Here is a 14147-nt window from a genome sequence, read left to right on the forward strand (position 1 = left end):
GACAACCCTTAAAGGACTTGCATAATGTAACTTATTAAGTTACGAGGCCAAACTTGATACCCTCTGCCACTAATGATGTCCAAAACAGAACACAGCCTGGTGCACTCAGGCCAAGCTGTGCTGGCCAGGCGTTTGGGGATAGCTACAACTTCTTTACGTCACTGGCATCAGCAAAGAGGTCACCAGCATCAGCAAAGAGGCTGAACATACACAGGTCGCTGATCTGCACCATAAAGTACTGCTGATCCAAAAGCACAGCAAGTCTAACACTTCCAGAAGAAGCAGAATGTTCCCACGGATCTGACCAGCATCAAACATCAACTAAAATTTGGGCTTTCAAGCAGGCATGTTCTCTTGCTAAAGCTCACTGGAGAAGTCTCCACCCAAGAAAGATCCCACAACATAGCTCGAGTAGTCAAGAGACTTCTACCAAACAGGTGAAGTCTCAAGCTGGTATCCAGATTGTTTTGCAAGTGCTCTATTTTGAACAAAAGCAGGACAACAGAGGAAACAGAATCACAGAACCTTAGAGGTTGGAATGGACCTGCAGAGATCAAGTCCAACCCTCCTGCCAAGGGAGGAATCCCTAGGGTAGTTCATACAGGAATGCATTCAGGTGGGTTTTGAAAGTCTCCAGAGAAGGAGACTCCACGACCTCTCTGGGCAGCCTGTTCCAGTGCTCTGTCATCCTCACTATAAAGAAGTCTCTCCTCGTGTTGAGGTGAAGCTTTCTGTGTTCCGGTTTGTAGCTGTTGCTCCTTGTCTTACTGCTGCTGACCACCAAAAAGAGCTTGGTCCCATCCACCTGACACTCACCCCCCAGCCCAAATACTTCCGCACGGCACATCTAAATATAACTCAGCCCAAGTTTTCCTCTCCACATGGTACTGCACTGTGTTAATTAGGCATACTGTTTAATGCATGATCTCTAAAAGCTCTGTATCATGCTGAAAGAAATGCATACTGCCACATACCTTCATCCACCTCCCAGAACTAAGCTGTACACATAGACCACGCCACTGCAGAAGACCCTAAAGACCCTATTTAGCCTTAGGCTCTGGTTGACCTAGCAGATCTATTCCTAGAAATCACCTAGAGAAAGAGTTATGTTTACCCTTTCCTCCTTTTTTGTAATCTTGAAGAAGAACCACACACAAACAACCCCTGCCACATCAGGCAAGCAGCGGAAGCCGTATCTTAATCTCCACGGAGGCAGGAAGTAGATCTGGTTCCATGCTTTCAGCACGTCGCTATCACATTTACCCATGTATGCAAAACATTTGCTAGCATGCATGGCCTGTTTGCTGCAAGATCCCAGGCACAGAGGTGACCAAAAGCAAGAGTTAGCAGAAGAAGGATGCATTACCAATTCCCATCGCTTGGAGGGACTGAGGTTTCTGAGCTACTGGAATGCAAATAAACAAATTCATACTCTGGATTTGTGCCCCAAGTGGGTTCATCAAGTTCCAAGAAGTCTTGTTTTTATTCATCTTCACATTTGGGATTTGTGCAATGTGGACCAAAATGTTTCAGCACTTCTTGAAAACAAGAAATAAAATCCAAACAAGCCAGAACTAGCCCAACATAAGTGATAATTTCTAACTTTTATGACTCAATTGTAAGTCTCCAGATATTTGATCACTTGAATCAAATCCCTACTCTTCCACATAGGTGACCACAACATAATTTTTTTAAGTTGAGATTATGTTAAAGTAACTTTCTAACCCTTTCTGGTTTCAAAAAAGTGGTTAAAAATGCAGCCCTAGTGTGCAGAAAATTAACCCAAAGCCTAAGCCAATGGAGAGTTCTTAACTTGAAGGGAAATTTGACACACTTCACATTTACAGATGGCACTGTTAAACAAGTAGACTGCTACACTTTCAGAAGTCCACCAGTTGTCTTAGTGATCACAAACCCACCACATAAAGAAGCATATGGATTTGCAGAATGGCTCCTGATGGGTCACAGCTACCACCACCTTCCCCAGGTTTTTCAGTCAGCCACTGAAGTATTTTCCTCTTCTTCCAAGGAAAACGTCCCCACAGGATACGTGCCTCATGGTACATGACTCTGTTTCAAATTCCACAACCATTTGTGAGTGTGAAGTTACTGCCGCCACAGCTAAAGCACTTACAAGAACCTGCCAGCTTGACTGGTGGTGTTTCAGAAAATGACCACTAAGCCTTCACCCACCAAAATAAACCAACCGCTCTCATTTTTCCGTGGTCACATGCAACCATGGAATATTCCCACAACCATAACAACCTACAAAGGAGCACAAGTCAGCAGATGTCCTGAAAGGCAGGCCAAGGAACACGTAGGTTTCCCTGAGACCGCCCTAAAGGCGGACCTGAGAGGCACTGGCACAACAGCCATGAGCAAGTTCACATCACACTCCTTCCAGTCAGTAACTATTGCAGGGATTACAAAGCCTTCAGGATTGTCAGCTCTGCTGGTTTTCACTAGCAATAAATTCCCTTAGAAGAAACAGAGCAAGAAGGCATGGTTGGTCTTGCTCCACCTCCATCTCCTAAGAGCCCATACTCTCAGCACAGGTGCTCCCACAGACTGACCAGCCGAAACGCAAGATGAAACTTGCAGGAGATCTTCCTGCCAATTTGATTTTCTGATTTTAAAACCCTTAGAAGGACTTTTACTGAGAGTCCAAACTCTTACCTACTACTGCCAGAGCGGATCCAAGAAGTCTTACAGTGTAAAGGTTAAAAAACATAGCTAAAGCTGCTTCTCTTCTTTGACATGCACATGGAGCCTTGAAGCAATGGTCCAAATCCAGAATGCTCAGTCTTGCACACCAGCACACACATGACCAGCTTGCCTTTCCAACAGTGGATAACAGACCAGCAGAGGGGGAAAAAAGGAAAATAAACAGTCCCCATGGAAAGCAGTAACAGACAAGAGTCAATAAACCAACTACCACAAGTGGCTAAGATCCAGAGCAGCATACTAGCCCCGTCAATAGCGAGGTGTTCTGTCCATCAGATAAACACAGAGGGCCAGAGCCCACAGCCAACGCCTGCCTCAAGCCAACAAATCTACAGCTTTGCCAGCAGGACTTCTGCAAAAGAAAGAAAAGTCCAATTTGCTGGCTTCAAAACACCAGCCCCGTTGATAAAGTATGAAATATTAGCATTGTTTAAGGTGACGAGCCTGACTCAAGGCCTCCTCATCCAAGAATTGTCATGCCTGTAACACAATATTGATGTGGTGGTTTATAATTCTTACTTTACATAAAAGCTTCATTGTGTGCCAAATTCAATCTCCACAGGCTACCTGAGCCACAGATTTTTACGAGTCTACATTTCAGCGCTGCGAGTCTACAATACACATAATTTTCAATTATGTTAGGGCAGAACAGGATCACTGCCTATATAACATTACTGGTTGGAGGAAATGAGACTCAGCCCTACTGCCGAGAGAGCTAACTGGATCCAGATGGCAGGCCGGGTGAGGCAGCGACGTCGCAGCGGCCGCCCACTCCCTAACTCTCTCTTTCACGATGGAGGGAGACACCACCAAGCCGGGGCTGGGAGCTGGGATGGGAAGATGCTTGGGCAGAGGAGGGAGTCACACCATGGCGTGGGGAGGGAGTAGGATGAGGGAGGCAGGCGGGATCGTTTGCAGGTTTACTACCTGCTGCTCGATGCTGCGATAACCTTTTTAAAGAGAAGAAAAATTAAGTCCTGTTACAACGGAGAGGTAAATCCTTTCCTTCCTCAAGCAACTAAATAGCAGGAAATCCTCTTCTCTTGGCCCTAAATGCAGATTTGAGCCAGACGGTTCCTCTGATTTGCAAAGAGTCCACAAAAATCCAAAGCCGACTTTCCCAGCCTTCTAACACTGCTTTTACATTCCTGCACAGGAGGGAAAGGGTAGGAGGGAGGGAAGTTCCCACCATCCTGCTCCTGAAAATGCTGGACACATGCTCACTCCTCTCCTGCTTCTGTGTCTCAGTGTGGAAATTAGGACTTGCCTGTACAAACATTGAACTTTTCAGCAAATTAACTCTAACAAATCTGTGCAAATTCTTTCAGAGAAGAACTGTTGAAATGAGCTCTGCTGGCCTGCCTTTAACATTTTTTAAAATAATGTCATCTTGGCACAAGTATTTTATTCCCTATTTAACAATATGATCTGATGGGGATCATTAGCATTTGTGTATGTGTGTGTGTCTTAAAACTTTGGGTTTTTTTTATGGCAAGTCTCAGAGAGCTTCAGCAAAATAATTGTTAAGCTCCAGGCCTCTGCACAAAAATTAAAACACGTATGGGGTGAGCGTACTTGAGAGAAACCAAAGCTTTTAAAAAGGCTGTTAAATTGTCAGCACAAGGGAAAAGCCAAATGATTTGAACAGCCCAGATTCTTTTCTCTAAAGGGGAACAAAAAAAACCAAATGAAAACAAAAAAACCTTTACCCTTCATTTCAATGAGCAAAATGTCCTCACCTCCTATCTGCAACCAGAAAGTCTTGCAAAGTATGGACATGAGTGACAGCAGCTCTGCATGCCCATGGCCCCAAATACCACCCCAACTGGGCACTGGGGGGGGGGACAATAAACATCTTTCACAAGATTTTGCAGCAGGGTTGATTAAAAGCAGCTAAAATTCACATCCAAAACCAGCAGTTTGGTGGAAACCCTTACTCCAGGCCAACAGTTATCACCCATGCTGAGACCAGGCTTGCAGCAGTACAACCCCAATGGAAACGATGGCACAGAGCTCACAGGTGTTTCCTGCACCAGTGTCCAAGCTGGCACTGCTCCCTTGTCACACTACTGTTTTCACTACTGGAATGCCCTACAACTGATGTCCCCCAGCATGTTAATTCATAAACCCAACCACTGTATTTTTAAATGGAGGGAAAGCTGCACAACACATTCCAGCTCAGGTTTCCTGCAGCTGGTCCTTATTAGCTCCCAGGAACTGAAACAAGCAGAAGCAGGGCTCCTAAAGGCAGCTTGATGCTGCAGGCCTCCAGTACCTCTCCCTAACTACGGGACCATATCTCCACCTGCAGAGTCTGCAGTTTCTTCATGGATCCCAACACGCCATGCAAGAAGAAATAATCCTAGCTTTGCTGTTGTTTCTTGGCCAGCATTGCAGGATCACAGGAAAGTACATACCTGAACACCAACTTGGCAATTCAGAAGTATCTCCAACATTGAGTTAGCAACCATTTTGTTAAGGAGCATCTAGACAGACAAGTTTTAGCACAGACAATCCAGTAGTAACACAGGAGAGTGCAACACTTATGGGAGGGCTGAGATTTACAGGGAAGGCAACAGGAATGGAAAAGTAGCTTAACAAGACATGAATTGCTCTCTGTAGACAAGAAAAATAGTTGCAAGAGGACTCCCATCTTGGTACATACAAAGAAAGTGTCCCCACTTAAGTCAGAAGACAAAGCCTCTAAGGATTTAAAAGTAGACCCACAGCTTCTGCTCCATTCCTTAATTTAACCCACCCTCTTTTTTTTTCTTTTATTTTGGGGGGGGCTTCAGTTATCATCTTGTTTGTAGAAGTGTGTGATGTGAGAGCAAAATCTGAAAGACTTATTTTAAATAACTGAAGGGGATTGCTGAGAGAACTTTAAAAGGACCTCCTTTTGCTTGCAGATTTGCCATGTCTGGATTTTTTTCTATGAGAAGTAACAGACACCACCCACAATGTTCAGCCCTGTTACAGAATATGTAATGTACCATGATAAGGCTCAGGGGAGCTGCTCAAAATGAAAGCAGCAAGGCTTGTTTCAATGACACTGATCCTTTCCACACAAAAGACTTCCCCCACAGCATTTAAGAAATGAAAGGTTGAAATTGTAAAACATACATGTATCTCCATGTATGTTTGGGTTTTTTTTAAGCAGTATCACCCTTAAAAGTATTGCAACACTGCAAATAATGAATAATTAAAATAAAATACACAAAGAGAGGCAAAGTTACACACACACAAGAACTGGCAACTATTGTGTACCTGCAGAGACACTTGCACATTGGACATCAAGTCCTCTTTCCAATTTAAAATGCCACTTCTTCACCAGCACCGGCACCAGTCAAACCATCTTATGATACATTCCTGAACAAGACATTTCTAGTGCCTTGAATTTCCCTGTTACCGAGAACTCCAGTGACCTTGTCTTCTTCCCTTCCACTAACAGACAAGAGTCCCTGAAAATGGGGACCTCAAGGTGCCCATTTTCATATTTCACTTGTGCCTTTCTCACATTGCTGAAGTGCTGCTAGGGCATAAAAAAGGATAAGACAGAGCCCTCCACAGGCTGAAAGTTACAGAAATGTGCTAATGATTAAACAGTTTGAGTTCACCTCAAAAGAGATGAAAGCAGAAATCTTGCAAACTGGAAGCATCTCACTGAAGGTACAGAGCAATCGAAGGTGATGGGCAAAGAGGATGCCCATTTTAGGGTGGAACAAGGCACAAAGAAATTGAGCCCCGTGGACATCTCAACAACTCCAGCTCCCTCTTGAGTGAGCAGTCAGACAGTGGAGGTGTGAGAACATCCCATACACACCAGATTTGTTTGCCTTCTCCTGACCCAGTAACCAGCTCCATGCCCTCGCAGCACACACAGCTCTTCTCCCACATCCCAAGTGAGATGCAATACAACAGCTACATCCCATTACTAGCGCCACATGTCACTCCTACTCACACTGCTTTTCTATATGCAGCAATAAGGGCACAGAGGAGGCTGTCATGGCAGAGAGCTAAAGAGAACAACCAGAAGCATTCATAAATATTGTCTATGGAAATTCAAGCAAATTTAGGTAATTATTTATTGATTTTACCATGGATGAAAGGCATTCTTAGCATCCATTTTAGAGAAATAAAACAGGAGGGTTTGCCTCTAATGAACGTGAGGTTGCTAGACTACAGCTGAGCTCTAGGATACTTGTAGTGAGCATGAAGAGAAGTAAAGGCTAATCAGATGCCACAGGAATTAAAAATATTCTTTTCCAGTTTTACAAGAGGAAGTACAGCATTACTTTCTCCAGTTCACATGGCATCTCAGAAAAATAACTGCAGGCGGTGCTTCTCGATACTGGGTGGAACTTGGGAAAGCACCACTGCTTTTTACACATTTAATTTGAAAGCCTCCAAAGACCTCACTGCACAAATTAGCACTCGGCCAGCCTGCTATTCGGATGTCTACAAATTACTGTTCCAAAAGACAGGCACAAATAAAAGGATAATTTCAGTTGAGGAACAAGAACAAAGTTTTTATCTACTTACTTTAAGCCAGAAAAAAAAAAAATTAACAAAAACCAAACCTTCTTCATCTTCGAGCTACTCTCCCCAGATTTTCTCTGCAACCTGTTCCGTTCCACTCAAGCATAGAGTTTCCATTGGAAAAAAAAATGGGGCAGTCATGAAATCTCCACAAAGTCTTTCTGGAGATACAGCTTGCTTAAGACTCAGAAAAGCTAAACCAACCTCCAAGACACACTGAACAATGCGATGTACAGACCCACATTTAATTTCTCTTTCTGGCAGTCTTCCAGAGTGAGAGAACAATTGGGAATTAGAGTTTGCATGAAGTCCAAGAATGCATTTTATGGTCTATAAAGTATAATTCCTTTCCTCCCCATTAAATAAAGACAGTAAAAATATCTGACAGCATGTTTGAGACAGAGACCACGGAACTGAACTACCTCCATTGTAACAAAAGGTCTGCTCCAGGGGAACCTGGCCTCCCTTAAAACTTTCCAACTCTGTTAAAACTTCTTTTGTAAGGGAGGTACTACAGCATTAAGCTCTAAAACTACATTTTCCTTTCCGTTTTTGTTTTTCTTAAAAACAAACAGAAACAAAAAAAAAAACCCACAAACAAACAAACCAAACTCAAACCAACAGAATTCTGTGATCAACCAACGCAGTCATGCTTTAATACTGCAGAAGATAGGACAGTGGCACAGGACAGTGTGGTGGTGTAAGAAGAAGCTCTCCAAATTTGACCTTCACCTCTCTTCCATCACATGGAATCTACAGTGGGACTTAGAAGTCTTCCTGATTATGGGAAGCATTAACCAGACTTTGTCTGTACCTTGGTGGCAATGTCCATCAGGGAAGTCACCTCTACAGAGGTCTATCTTTGTACATCTCCATCCTGGACCAGTGCTACCTGCCTTCATCACTTGTTACCACTATGAGAGATTACCAACTGCCCAGTCTGTTCTCCCAAGTATTTCCTATTTGTGGTGGGACAAAAACATCCTATTTGGTTTCTTATGGTGTGGAGGGATGGAAGAGAAGGCCACAGTTGGCTGTGGCAGTAGGGCCACTGCACAGCAGTAGCACACAGCAAGGCAGTACCATGCTCTGCTTCCACAAGACCAAATAAAAGTTATGTGGCTTGTCACATACCTCCTGTGAGGAGCTGCATAACTCCACAAACCTCTCTTTACAAAAATATGAGCCAAAAGGGGATTGACTGATAAAGCACTCAGCATTCCCAGCTTTAAGAAGCCAGCAGATGCATGATCAGGGCAAGATGGGAGAAAGATCCCCAACAAAGCGCATCCCCCTCAAAGGGGCCTTTCAGACCACATGGATTGAGTTTTCTTCACTCCCTGATCCGAATTCTCATCTCCAGTTCTATGAAGCACCTGCAAATGAGAGGCACAGGTAGGTAGGATCCTGGCACAAAGGAGAACTCAGCTGTTGCTTGCTCTTGTAACATCTCCTAATGGGGTTTTACTGAAAGTCATCTTTTCTGCCGCTGTTGGGTAAGTGAAACTCATGACTCGGATCACTACCACAAAAATTCCTGTCGATGTAGCAACTCTGGGTGAACTGCTGGGAGCCACTCTCTAGTAAACCCAGCAAATTTCATACCAAATTTCCTGTCACCTCCCTTGTGGTTTCCATGTGTTATTAGGTCTTCAGTGCAACAGGGGGTTACTGCAGAATAGATGGCTCCAAGGGTTTCAGGCCCTCATGAAAACCAAGAGCTTGCAAAATTCTCTTTCCCCAGGGTTGGCAACTTTTCTTCTTTTTTTTAAACAAAAAGAACCCAAAAAAACCCAAAGAAGTTAATTCAAAAATGTAACCTAAAGACAACCTCAGGAAAAAGTTCTGGAGATAACACTGAAACCAGCCATATTCTGACCTTCTAAGAGAAGCTGAGAAGGTTCCTGTTGGGGCTGTTTTGTTTTTCAGAAAGCCTGCTTTGGAAAAATGAAATAAAAAATACTTTCCACTACATCATATCCTGGTCCACATTCCTTTGCTGTAGTCTTTTAGCTCAGATGCATGGAGATGTCTTTGAAAGATGTAAAAGAGCCTGAGAGTCCCCTCAGCTAATTGTGCTGGCTGAGAAACAAAATTTGTGGGCTGGGGTAGGATTTGTGTCAGGCTGACCTTCTGCAAGACCAGCTACTCCTCTCAATAAAACCCTCTCGCTGCCTCCACTGCCTCCGCCAGAATCCTCCTGCCACTCAAGTATCATCTTGCTGTAACAAATTACTCCTAACCCAGGATTACAGCTCTTTCCAAATCCCTCCTAGAGAGCTGGGAAAGAAACGTTACCTCCCAGGATCCGGCACCAGTTGTTTCCCCTATCAATAATCCTCCTATTCGCTTCTCTGATGGCGTTAGTCCATGGGGTCAGCAAGACTGCTTGCACCCATTCTCCTCCCAGATGCAAGCGGGATGGCTCAATTGTCTATCAGAAGAGGAAAAGATGAAGGCTTGCCTTCAGGTACCCATGGAAAAGACACTCCATCTGCCCACAGACAAAGCTGGATGCTGGTTAAGTAGGAGGAATTACATTTAGGCAGACGACCTGGTGAATCATTTGGGCCGAAAGCAAAAAAAAACAACCAAATGAATGTATTTGCTAAATCTGTACTGTCACCTCTTGTTCCTGGGCAGTCACTCTGTGTATTTATCTTCTGGTTTCCTCCAGCACCACCAAAACAATGCAGTATGTATTTATGGTATTTAAACGAAGTATTTTTAAAATACCCTTAGTTGAATTGTCAACCACACAAACTCTTACCCAAGAACAAATAAAATCTTTTTTTTTTCTTAAAGGCAATGCAGACAGAAAATCTTTTAAAACAAATATGGTCCAGAACTGACACCACTATGTATTAATTTAAATGGCATCCCAGTGACAGTAATTCCAACTCCTGTGAAATCCAAATAAAAGCATGGCATGCCTCCAGAAATGCATTTTGTGTTTTCAAGTAATAGTGGGTTATGCATTAAATCCAAGCAACTTCCATTCTATTGGCGTATGTTTATATAAAATACACTATTAGGAGTTTTGAAGACATGTGGGGGGCAGTTATTATTATTCATAGAGATATTTTTTTCTCAGACAAACCAACTATACAGGGGCATGTCCAGTTCCTGAGCTGAAGTGGCTGGAAATAAAAGTCAAGTAGCACAATGCTCTAACACAAAATCACCTTTTTTGTTTTAATGAATTTGTGGGGGAGAAGAAGCCAAAAAAAAGGCCACTTTTTTAAACTGCAAACCGAGATCATACATCCATAGGAGAAAGAAAAAAGTATCTTCTTCTGCTTAGGGAAAAATGCAACATGCATGAACCTGCATTTTTCCTCTCAAAAAGTAAGGAGAAAAGAGGGTAGATGCAAATAAATAAATGGCAATTAAAAAAAAAAACCCAAACGTGTGTATAAATGCTGGCTGGAAGGGAGCACTGGTCCCAGGGAAAAGGGTATCAGCAGCTCTGCAATAGTTCATGTCCTGGAGGACTCAGCCCCACGTGCCAAATTATCTGGTTGCAGAAGAGGTTTGTTTTGGAGGAGAGGGTTGCTTTTCCCCAGTAATCCTAACACCTAAACTCATGGCCCCAGGGAGCACAGCCTGAGCTCCCAAAGTAGACAAAACACACCCAAGCTCCCCTCCTCACTTTTGCATTTGTCACACTTTCATGCCACAGCCCCAGAGTTAAAACAAAGAAGTCGTCAGAGCAGCTCCGAGCCTATAAATCTGTAAATAGCCAAAAATGTTGCTCTTGTTGCTAAATATAGTGCAGACATTTTGAACTGGCTGGCCCACAAGGCAACTCTACTTATTTATTTATTTATTTAAAAGGACTGTGGTTTGGGAACATTGAGTGGGTTTGGTTTTTTTGAAGCCTGCCTATGTATATTATGTTCTCTCTCTCTCAATATGAATATGCAAGGAGGGGAAAATAATAATGGTACTAAATAGGTACTAGAAAAACAACCTCCACTTTAAAAAGCCAGAAAGCAGACACATATTTGGCCTTGCAATAGGAGTGAAATCTCCTCCAAGAATGGTGAGCCAGATTTATACAGTTAAACACAGAATTGCTTCAACCCCATCACTCTGGTATCATTAGCAAATGCTTTGCTCCTGATAGGAGGAGTCTCCTTAGAACTGGGTACGTCCCTGGCTCAACCACTGATAGAGAAGGATGCCAAGGCCTGAATAAGAGGGGACACCTCTGGAATCTGCCCTGAGCTGAGAAACACCAGAAGGAAAGACAAAACGGAGATGTACAGTTCACCCTCCCCATGCCAGCACAGGGCAGCCTATTTACTACCAAATCACAGGAGTCCGGCACCAGCTCACACTTCGCCTTCCCATGAGGGTGAGATCTGGGCGGGGGTGCAACATGCACACACAGGACACCCTCGGAAAGGGCTTCGGGCAACGACAGCCCAGCCCTGGACCACCCAGGAGCCAGCCTGCAAGAAAGCACTCACCTATGGGATGGCTCCTCAAATGCCAAGGGCCCAACCTAGGCACTGGGACCCAGAGGGGACAGGGTGGTCCCCACAAAGGCGTGGGGCAGAGACGGGGGCACAGCCCCGCCACAGACTTGCTGGGAGAGTCGTGGCCAACCTGGTGGCAGTACGACTTCTGCAGGCCTGCTCTGAGTGCCCTGCACCCGTTTTAGCCTTACCTACAAGTGCCAAAACAACAGCAGCTATTCGAGGTTTGTTACTGCTGTCTTTAAACGGGAAAAAAAGTGTTTTTCTTCGCCGGGCTGGGGCGGGGGGGAGGGTGGGAAGGGGCTGCATCGACAGCTCCACTAGCCAGAGGCACTTTGCAAGGAGGAAAGTAGAACTCAAGATGTGGGCAGGCCTCAGGTTTCAGAGCCTGAGGGCACATCCATGAGACACGACGTATTTACCGAACAGCCAGGCAAGCAAAGGCTCCCATCTCACCGCGCTTTAGAATTTCATCGTGGACGCTTACAAGTCCTTAATGCTGAAAGGACTGGCGTGGGGAAGGACACAACGAGCCACTTTAGCTGTCTGCTGGGGTTCCGAGAGGCATCTGAGTTTTAACAGATGAGGTAGGATGACTGCGTGGCAGGGTAATTATAAACGAATCAAGCAAGGATCAATGAGCTCCCTTTCATGGCAACAGCTTATTTATTTTAAAAATCATGAGGCAGCGTTTCTCTTCTATTTCCAAGTCAAATCTGTCCTATGTGGAATCAGAGGAAGAAAAAAGCAGGTTCCTAAACAGATTTTTGGCAAGCATGAATAGACTGAAAAGCCACCTGCACAGGACAGTAAGTTGAAGTCGGTGTTTCTGTATGCCACACAGCTAACCTGCTAACCTCAAGAGGGACCTTTCATCTCGACAGACCTGCACAAGAAAGGTCATTACAGTGCACCCTGATCCCACTAAGGAGCTTACCTCTCACATGTAACATCAGGCTTATTAAGCAACACACACTGATACAACAGCTGCCAATCTACTGAAAATTATTACTCTTTTCCTCCTGCCTCCTCATAAGCATTATCAGGATTTGCAACATACAGTTTGTAGGATGTTACCTGGAGGAACTAACTGCCCTTCCCTCCCTACTCTCTAGGTGATCCCTCCTGGGGAAAATTTCCAGTGGCAGCTATTACGGGCAGCTCAAGTATTACAGAAAGATTCCTCTGTGTACGGGTTTGATCAGAATAATTAGTTTCATTCTGTTTAAAAAAAGGCAGCCAGGAGAAATAATTATTTATCCAGTGAGCAGGAGGAGAACAGCAAAGGACAAAGGCAGAACCTCAATGCAGCCATCCACTACCTCTTCCATCCGTCCAGGAAAAGATTGGCAGCTCTTGCAAGACCTGCTTCAGGCTGTCATTCCGTGGAGCTGGATGTTTTGCCACCGCTTCTGAATGATAATTGGCTCAAAAATTAACACGCCTCACTGTCCCTGTAGAAAGAACCCTGTGGTCTCATCCAGTGGGGTCATTACCCGCCAGAGCATTCCACATTTCCTCGAGAGGGCACAAACGTCCTGAACTCCCACACACTTCAGAGCAGTTAATTCACTCAACAGAGCAAAGTATTCAGGTCAGGATTTTTCCAAGAAGCTGTAAGGACCTGGGTGCTTGACTGGCTTTGCTTCTTTGTGAATCCTATCCCTTGCACTGGGGAGTGATTTAAGACCCACACCAAAGCCTTGCTCAAAAGGTCAAAAATTTGCAAAAGTATAAAATAAAAAAGTATTGGTCCCTATAAGTAGATTTACAGAAGTCAAAATCATATCAAAGTGCTTTCGCTCTCAAAACAATTTTAGACCTCCTCAGAGTTTATAAATGCCACTAACTTTTCTCCTCATCTGGGTCTCCTATTTTGTTGCAGGATGAATATGCCTCTGTCTGTGGACTGTCAGTGTCCTTAGCGTATCACACATACAAACGCATGTGAAAACAAGCAGAGACCTTTACTATGGAGTTTAACATCAATCATGCACACACACACACACCAAAATTCACTGCAGGGTTGTATCCTCTCAGTCTTACATTATGATTATATTACAAACTTGTAAACATAATATATCAGGAGGCCAATTCATCCACAAGTGTCAGGCACCTTCATGAAGCTGATGGAGTCCTCAGTGCTCCTCAGAAACTCTGATTCCAGTATCATTACCACCAGTGCCAAATTACAGCTAGTAACTACTGCACACTGGCACAGCAGCTTCCACCCCATACCACAAACCATGTAGAAAGGCTGTGGACCAGCATGTGAAATCACATAAAATTCTCTACCTTTTCTTAGTGTAAGAAAAAAAAAAAGTGACCTACACATACAGAATACAGGCCACCAAAATAGCAGAAGATGCCAATGAAAAAAAAAATGGAGTAGACATTTGT

The 14147-nt window shown here is 44.1% G+C and overlaps 1 protein-coding gene across 25 annotated transcripts in view; it reads right to left on the reverse strand.

The window, feature by feature from the left end:
• Nucleotides 1-14147, reverse strand: part of TCF7L2 (transcription factor 7 like 2) — a 240101-nt gene that overhangs the window by 118357 nt on the left and 107597 nt on the right. The gene's annotated exons all lie outside the window — the stretch shown is intronic.

The sequence above is a fragment of the Pogoniulus pusillus genome, chromosome 6 (genome assembly GCF_015220805.1).
Source record: "Pogoniulus pusillus isolate bPogPus1 chromosome 6, bPogPus1.pri, whole genome shotgun sequence".
Classification (NCBI taxonomy): Eukaryota; Metazoa; Chordata; class Aves; order Piciformes; family Lybiidae; genus Pogoniulus; species Pogoniulus pusillus.